Source organism: Nelumbo nucifera, chromosome 7 (genome assembly GCF_055504915.1).
Source record: "Nelumbo nucifera cultivar China Antique chromosome 7, China Antique-T2T, whole genome shotgun sequence".
In the NCBI taxonomy this organism is placed as follows: domain Eukaryota; kingdom Viridiplantae; phylum Streptophyta; class Magnoliopsida; order Proteales; family Nelumbonaceae; genus Nelumbo; species Nelumbo nucifera.
This window is the reverse complement of record NC_142655.1, coordinates 52,078,532-52,085,973: the sequence shown is the minus strand read 5'-3', so window position 1 is coordinate 52,085,973 and position 7,442 is coordinate 52,078,532. Positions and strand designations below refer to the sequence as shown.

The 7,442-nt window shown below is 39.8% G+C and overlaps 1 pseudogene; it reads right to left on the bottom strand.

The window, feature by feature from the left end:
* Positions 1-2,507: 2,507 nt before the first annotated feature.
* Positions 2,508-6,688, bottom strand: LOC148790496 (kinetochore protein NDC80 homolog pseudogene; annotated as a pseudogene).
* Positions 6,689-7,442: the final 754 nt, after the last annotated feature.

Here is a 7,442-nt window from a genome sequence, read left to right as displayed (position 1 = left end):
TTCTATGACACATTCAAAATAATGAAGCTGGAGCCCGAGCGCCTCCAACACGCCAACGTACCACTCATCGGATTCTCCAAAACTGTGCTCAAACCGGAGGGAAGAATCGCCCTACTAGTCACGGTAGGGACAGAACCTCGGTAGGTGATGAGGATGAACGAGTTCCTAGTCGTGAGGATCATCTCCCCTTACAATGCCATTATTGGAGGGCCGACCCTCCATGCACTAAAGGCAGCCATCTCCTTCTACCGCCTCGCCCTCAAATTCCCCACTGAGTATGGCGTCGAAGTCGTTCGGGGGGACCACCAAGTCGTCCATCAGTTTACCCTTCTTCTGGGCCATCAAGAAGATAAAAGACTTTCAATGGATGGAAGATTGCCAGCATGCCTTTGAAGAACTCAAGTCTTACCTCGCCTCGCCACCCCTCCTTACCCGGCCAACCCCAGGAGACATGCTGTACTTGTATCTCTTGACAAGAGATGAGGCCATCAGTTCGGTGCTGATCAGACAAGATGGAGCGCAAAGACCAATTTACTATGTCAATAAGGTCCTTTGCGATGCCGAGACCCAGTACCCCGAGGTAGAAAAACTAGTCTTCACCCTCGTGGTTTCAGCTAGGAAGCTCAAGCCATATTTCCAAGCCCACACCATCACGGTCTTGATGAACCAACCTCTTAAGGCTGTCCTATCCAAGACAGAAACCTCAGAGTGGACAATGGTCAGGACACATGGTCCCTTGTGAGCCATATGTCCCCTCTGCCTTCATGCTAAGGCAAGGAATGACAGGGACCTCAAGTACAAGCATCGGCCAACAATCTCTGCCTGTAACGAACAAACACTAAGAATAACCTAAGTGCTTTGCCAAAAAGGAAGGATATGGTGACCTCGGCCAGGCACAGCTCAGAAGCCTCGACCATCTGAGGGATCACACCCTGGGGCACTCCTAAGAATGTCAAGCCATGTGAACATAGGAAAGTACTATCTCGTAGGTGTGGAATATAGAAATATTTTGGGATTCTTAAATCCTTATCAAAACACACGATACCACCTCAATGAGATTGGAGGACAGTTGCTTGAATCCAGAAAAGAAATCTTCAACCATAGGCATTCCGCATTGAGAAATGTAGTACAGCGTGCATTTGGTGTATTAAAGAAGCGCTAGGCTATCCTAGACTCCACCCAACACTTTAATTTCCCTACACACGTTAAGATTGTAATTGCATGTTGTGTCCTTCATAATCACATAATGTGCGTTGATCCAAATGATGTACAAACTCGACAAGATATTCGGAATACAGATGCATGCAACTCCAATGCTAGTAGGAGTGAGCCCATAGATGATGCACCAATTGATGACAACTTAACACAACAACTCCAAAGAAATGAACTTGCAAGGTGGACCTCATTTAGAGATCAGCTCGGTTCGGAGATGTTTCGGGATTGGCAAAGACTCAAAAAGGAGTTTGATGGGGTGGATTGTTGTGATACCAATGGTTTTGGCTTCATATATGCTTTGATTATTGATGAACCATTTGTATCACATTGAGAATAGTTTGATTTCGTTTAATGTTGTGGTTATTAACATGTTCAGTTTCATTATTGCTATACAAGCATACATTTTATTTAGTGGTACTAAATCTGAATTAGATGCTCGTATGTTGAATGTTGGCATGTGTTTGTTATTCAAATTTAAGTGTGTTTTAAATTTCATTTTTCAGCTGTGTATGAATCCATCTAATTCATGATATGAGACTAGTTAACAAGAATGGTGTTGGGAAAAGATTCTCAAGTGTCGGCTAGTGGTCACCCAGGAGACTGGCAAAAGGGGAAGTCCCTATCTATGTCACATCTAGCTACACCAAAGTCTAAGCATAGTAGGCAAATTAGATGGAATGATTCAATGGACCAATCATTAATAGAATTATTGGCAGAGCAGGTTGTCTTAGGCAACAAGATCAATAAAGAGTTTAAGACATTTGCATACACATGTTTGTAAAGAGATGGTGAGACGATATGACGTTGACATGAAAACCCCATACATAAAGAATAGGATGCACACATTGAAGTCGATTTATATAGAGGCAAAAAAACCGCTTGGTAATTCTGGGTTTGGATGGAATCTCCTAAAGAGAAAAGATATTTGTGTCGAGCACACGTTAGAATCCAACACTCAATGGATTCTAGAGGACGCATTTACATGACATTTCCCTTTTATCTCTTTGCTTACTTGACATAAATGAATATCTAATGTACAAGATGAATACATTTTTTGTATCAAATATTATAGCAACAAAGGCAACATTTTAGACCCCTTTTTACAAGTATATAATGTTAAAATTAAAAAAATGGGACACTGTGTCATTCCTTCAACTTAACTTAAACTAGATATACATCTTATTTCTTTTTGTTCTTCCTATCTTAAGTAAAAGAAAGTTTAACATCAAAGTTCCAACAATCCAGAATAATGAAGCAAGCCACAGAACTTGAAAAGCCTCAACATCATTGGAACTAGACAGATCATGTAACTGTTGCAGCCTTAACAAAAGGTACAAGGTAATTACCTGCAATTTTTTTGCTTGCAAAATATAGAACCAGAACAAATTTGAGCATCTACTAAACAAAATGAAAGGAAAATTTTCATGACATTAAAAAACAAATACCATGCCCCATTGTATAATCCCAGCCCAAGCACATACCTCATCAATCCTACATTAAAGGGCTGCAAGACAATTTCTTTTGCCCTCAATCTTAGTAGCATTTTCCACAGACTGTTGTTAAGTAGAAATCAATTCCTTCAACTTTGCCTTGGAGCTTTTCTTTATGTTATCCATAAATTCACTAAGGGTAGGTTTTAGTCTTCCTTTGTAGTCAATTCCCAACAACTCAGCAGGGGTTGATCCTTTGGCGTTCAGCACATATTGATAATTGTCTCCGATCTTTAGCCTAGAAATAACAAAAAGGAAACAATATTGTATCCATGAAGGAAGTGTTCTTCAATGTGGATTGTTTTTCATGTTGTGAGTTCAAAAACAAATCAAAACTATCTGATTTGAAAATAAATTGATTCCCAAAACCAAGAAAAAAGAAAAAATACAGAAAACAAATTCTTGGTTATATGTGTTGTTTGCTTCCAAAACAGGAACCAAAATATGCTCTTTGTTTTTTATTTCTTGATAGGGCCACAGAACAGGGATAGCCAGTCCCCCTACCGCCTACCAATAACCCCCAAACCCTGGTGTTGGTGGGATTTGTTCCCAAAGTCTCAAGACTCTCAACCACAACCAGCCAGGAACCTTACCAACTGAGCCAGTACGCACCATCAACCAAAACATGTTAAATTTCTGATTTAAAGATTATGTTTTCATCTTGTTATTTAATATCATGTTACATGAATTATATAATATCTATCTTTGATTCCAGACTAGTCTTTCTGTATCTTAAAATCTGTTGTACCTTGTGTTTTTTCTATGAAATAAAAATTTTACCTTACCTTTTGATGTGTGACTCATTGTGACACTAGCAAGTGCACTAGCCGCTCAAGTAATAGAGTAGTGAGTAGAGTATCATTCCCACGAGGACTTATGTAGCAACTACTAGTAACAAATCAGTCTACTGTTATCTGATTAGCCGAAATGTAAAACTAATGAAAATCTGAAATCCTAACTACAAAGCTATTTCTAACACATTGGACCAAACACCTTGTATGCAAGTGAGGAGACAAGCTAAAGATGAATAGAAAAATAAATTCAGCAACTAGTTTTCTAGGCAATTCGAGTAGAATAGGATTCAGCCTTGGTTTGGTGAAATCCCAAAGTAATGAACAGCCTCTCTCGAGCGCATGTTCAATCTATGCATGAGTGACAGTTCTTCTATCTCTAGCAAGAATCTAATCCCCATGCATGCAATTAGATCTAGCAAATCTAGGGCTTCATTTCAGCTGGATGATCATCAACTCAGCTGAATGATCACCAACCAAATTGTGCAAATTATTTCTAACCTTGCACTCAATTCGACTCTTGATTGGCAGATCTGAATTCTTAGAGTCTTTATCAAGCACTCTAGGAATTCCAAGAAAGAGAAACAATTCGGCCAGACTGAATTAAAGCTACCTGAATTCTTTCTCAAGTAATTCAGGTATTAAAAGTTTATGATCTGAAATCACAGATCTGATTTTATAGAATACCAGTTCGGATCTCACTATTTCGTGATTTGAATTTACAGATCTGAGATTAGAAAATAGCAATTCAGACCTTGTAAATTCATGATCTGAAATTTCAGAAATGATATTTCAGAATAGCAGTTCGGCCAACAATCCACAATTGATATTCCAAACAAGAAACTTCAAGATTGAATCTACTTTACTCGAATGAACTTAGAAAACAAATTACAGATTTGAATTTGCATAATACATGCTTTGATTATAGCAAGAAAGGAAAATTTGATGGAGAAATTACATAAATCTTAGCTGAATTCGATTACCAATTTGTGCAGAAATCAAGTGAGGATGAAACCTTGATCTCCAATTGCTTTCTCCCCCTTCGAATTCAGCTTCGTCTTCTCTTGAAGCTGCTTGTTCCTCCTCTCTTCTCCTCTCTTGCACCTATCTCCCACTTCTTCTCTCTTAGAATAAGAACTCAAGAAGAGTTTGAAATCAGGTGCTGGACCCTTTTTCCCCTTCTAGAGGCCTCCTTATATAGGCTTTCAAGGAAGCTCTTGCCCCTTCTTGAAGTCTCTAGAATTGGGTGTATTACACCCCTCATGAACCTTCTAGAGTGCTCCCTCCTCTTCAAGAAACTTCTAGGAGTTGCCGCCCCTAGCTCCCTTTGGGTTGCTATTTGGGTTGCAACTTAGTTTGCTTTTGAGCTCATGTAGGCTGCACTCTAGGCTGTTCTTTGGGCTAAAAATGGGCTGGGCTGAAATTTCCTTCTTGCTAGGCTTCTTCCCTTGGGTTTTCCAAAGAGTTAGCTTGCACTACTTGGGCCGAATGAAACTCCCCTGCCCTCATGGCTGGGCTGGGCTGAACTTGATAAATTTTGGGCTTTCTTTTCTTGCTTTTGCCTTCTTTTTCTTGAGTTGGCTGCCCCTGAAATCTTTCTTGCAATCAAGCTAAAATAGGGCAAAATCTAATTAAACCGGCATAAAATTTCATGCAAAAACCTCATAAAATATAGACAAATTGTAGGTTCATCACCTTTCAAAAAGAAATGAATTATATAATATCTTTACTACAAAATCCATTTCTGTTTTGAAAACTATAATTTTGATTATTTTAAAATATGATTTTTTTTAAATAAAACCAACTTGTTTTTGATATTCAAAACGAAAACACAGTTCAAGAACGTGTATTTTGTTAGGTATGCTGATGCAAAAAATTCAAAAATAAATGAAAACAAAAACATTCATGTTAATTTCTACACAAGGAATAAACCAGCCCTTAAAGCTATAATGGAATGGAATTTCAAATAATACTCAGGAAACCCACAAACCAAAATGCTTCAATTATAAAATTAAAACTAAAATGGTTTCTGACCTATTTAGATCATCAAGCAATATACCTTCTAAATCAGATTACTGACGCAGCTCCAACACAATAGTTAGAGATGAATTGGCAAAAACAATTCAAAATGCAAATCATCAAGCAAATCTCAGCAATTCACCTCCTAAGAGCATGATGGCATTCAATTGAGAGATTCTTGAGTTCCTTAAGCTTATGTGCTAGAGTGGCATCAAGGTCCCAGCATTTCTCCTCCCAATCGTTCCTCGCAAGCTCTGTCTCCGCAATATCTCTTTCCATAGCATGGAGCTTCCTCTTCATCCTCTCCGCATCCCTAGCATTCACAGTCAGTGCATCAACCCTCTTCTCCGCCTCCTCATTCTCCTCAGAAATCCTCTTATTTTCCTAGAGTTTGGCGTCCAATTCCTTCTCCTAATCCTTCAAAGTCTTCTCCACCATCACAATTGCGTTAGTGAGATCCTCAACAATTGTGTGAAACTTCTGCACATCCTTCTCCAACATAGATTTATCTTTCTCGAGCACCTCCCTCTCGGACGGCCCTAACCTCAATGCTTCAAGTTGGGCTTCAAGATTAGCCACTTCTTTCCCCAACGACTTAACTTTCTCAGCCGCGGCATCCCTCTCTTGTTCCATTTGTCTATTGAATTCATTATCGAGATCTTCAACACCATCATTGTCACCGCAGATGTAGAGCGAGTAGCAATTTACGATGTCAATAAGAACCCTATTATCTCGGAAGAGTGAATTTGTCATCATTGTTGAAGAAGACATGATGTGATCGTTGTAGAGCACAAGCTCAACGAGCCAGTGAATGAAGGCAAGAAGGGAAGGCCAGGAGTGAAGAGTGTCGGGAGCTTTGAGGGCGGATTTTGTTGAGTTTGAAGGGGCAATTGAGGCGAGTGAAGAGAAAGCGAATGGTGTCAGTGATGTCTTTGGCAGAGGGGAGAGGGGGTTTGAGGACAGTGGAGGAGGAGTGGAAAGCGAGGTAAGCATTGATGACGTGGATGGCGGAGCCTGATGGGCGCGATCGGTAATGGGGCCAGGGGTGGCGCGACCTATCCTGATGGAAGAGTTGGAGGGGCGGCTGCTGCAGAAACTGGTGTCAGAGTCTCGGTTAAGAATGGTGCTTAAATGGAGAGTGTCGATCGATATTGCAGAGAGTCCTTTGGGCATCTCCGCCCACCAATGGCTCCTCTCATTTCTCTCCGTCTCTCGCTTCTAGTTCAGTGACTTTTGTCTGTTCGTATTCGTCTCTCTTTTAGTCTTTCCTGCTTGTTTGTCTTACTCCCCTCTTTTAGGTAAATTATAAAATACTCCCCCAAATATGCGTCAATAGAAATTACCCCCTGAACACAAAGATTCCCTCAACTTTCACTTTGCCACAAATGCCCCCTTGGCCTTGGAGTAGTCCTATTCATGGGCCAAGTAGCCCAATGGCCCAGTTAGGTTTGGCCAGTTATAAGTTGGGTTTGGTCATAATTTTAGGCATGTGGGTTTGGGCTTGGGCCTAAGACACCAAACCTAACTTTTTTTCGGACCGGGCTTGGGCTTTCTCGAAAAAGCCTAGCCCAAGCCCAAGCCCGACATGATACTATATATTAAATAATAAAATATATATATTATTTAATAAAATATATATATATATATACATATTTTTTTCTTTGCCCTTCTTCTCTTTGTTTTTTCAAGTAATAGTAAGATCTTTATTATTTTTTAGTTTCGAAGGTTTTTAATATAAATAAAACAATTTTTATTGAATAAAAAAAAAGAAAAAAAATATGTTTTCAAATTTCTATCCAGGCTTGGGCTTCGAGCTTTAATATGAGGGTCGGACTCGGGCTCAAGACCTAGGCCTAATGGTCCGGTCGAGCTCAGGCTTGGGCCTGAATTCTTTATGTTGATTCATACACAAAGCCTAGCCCAGGAA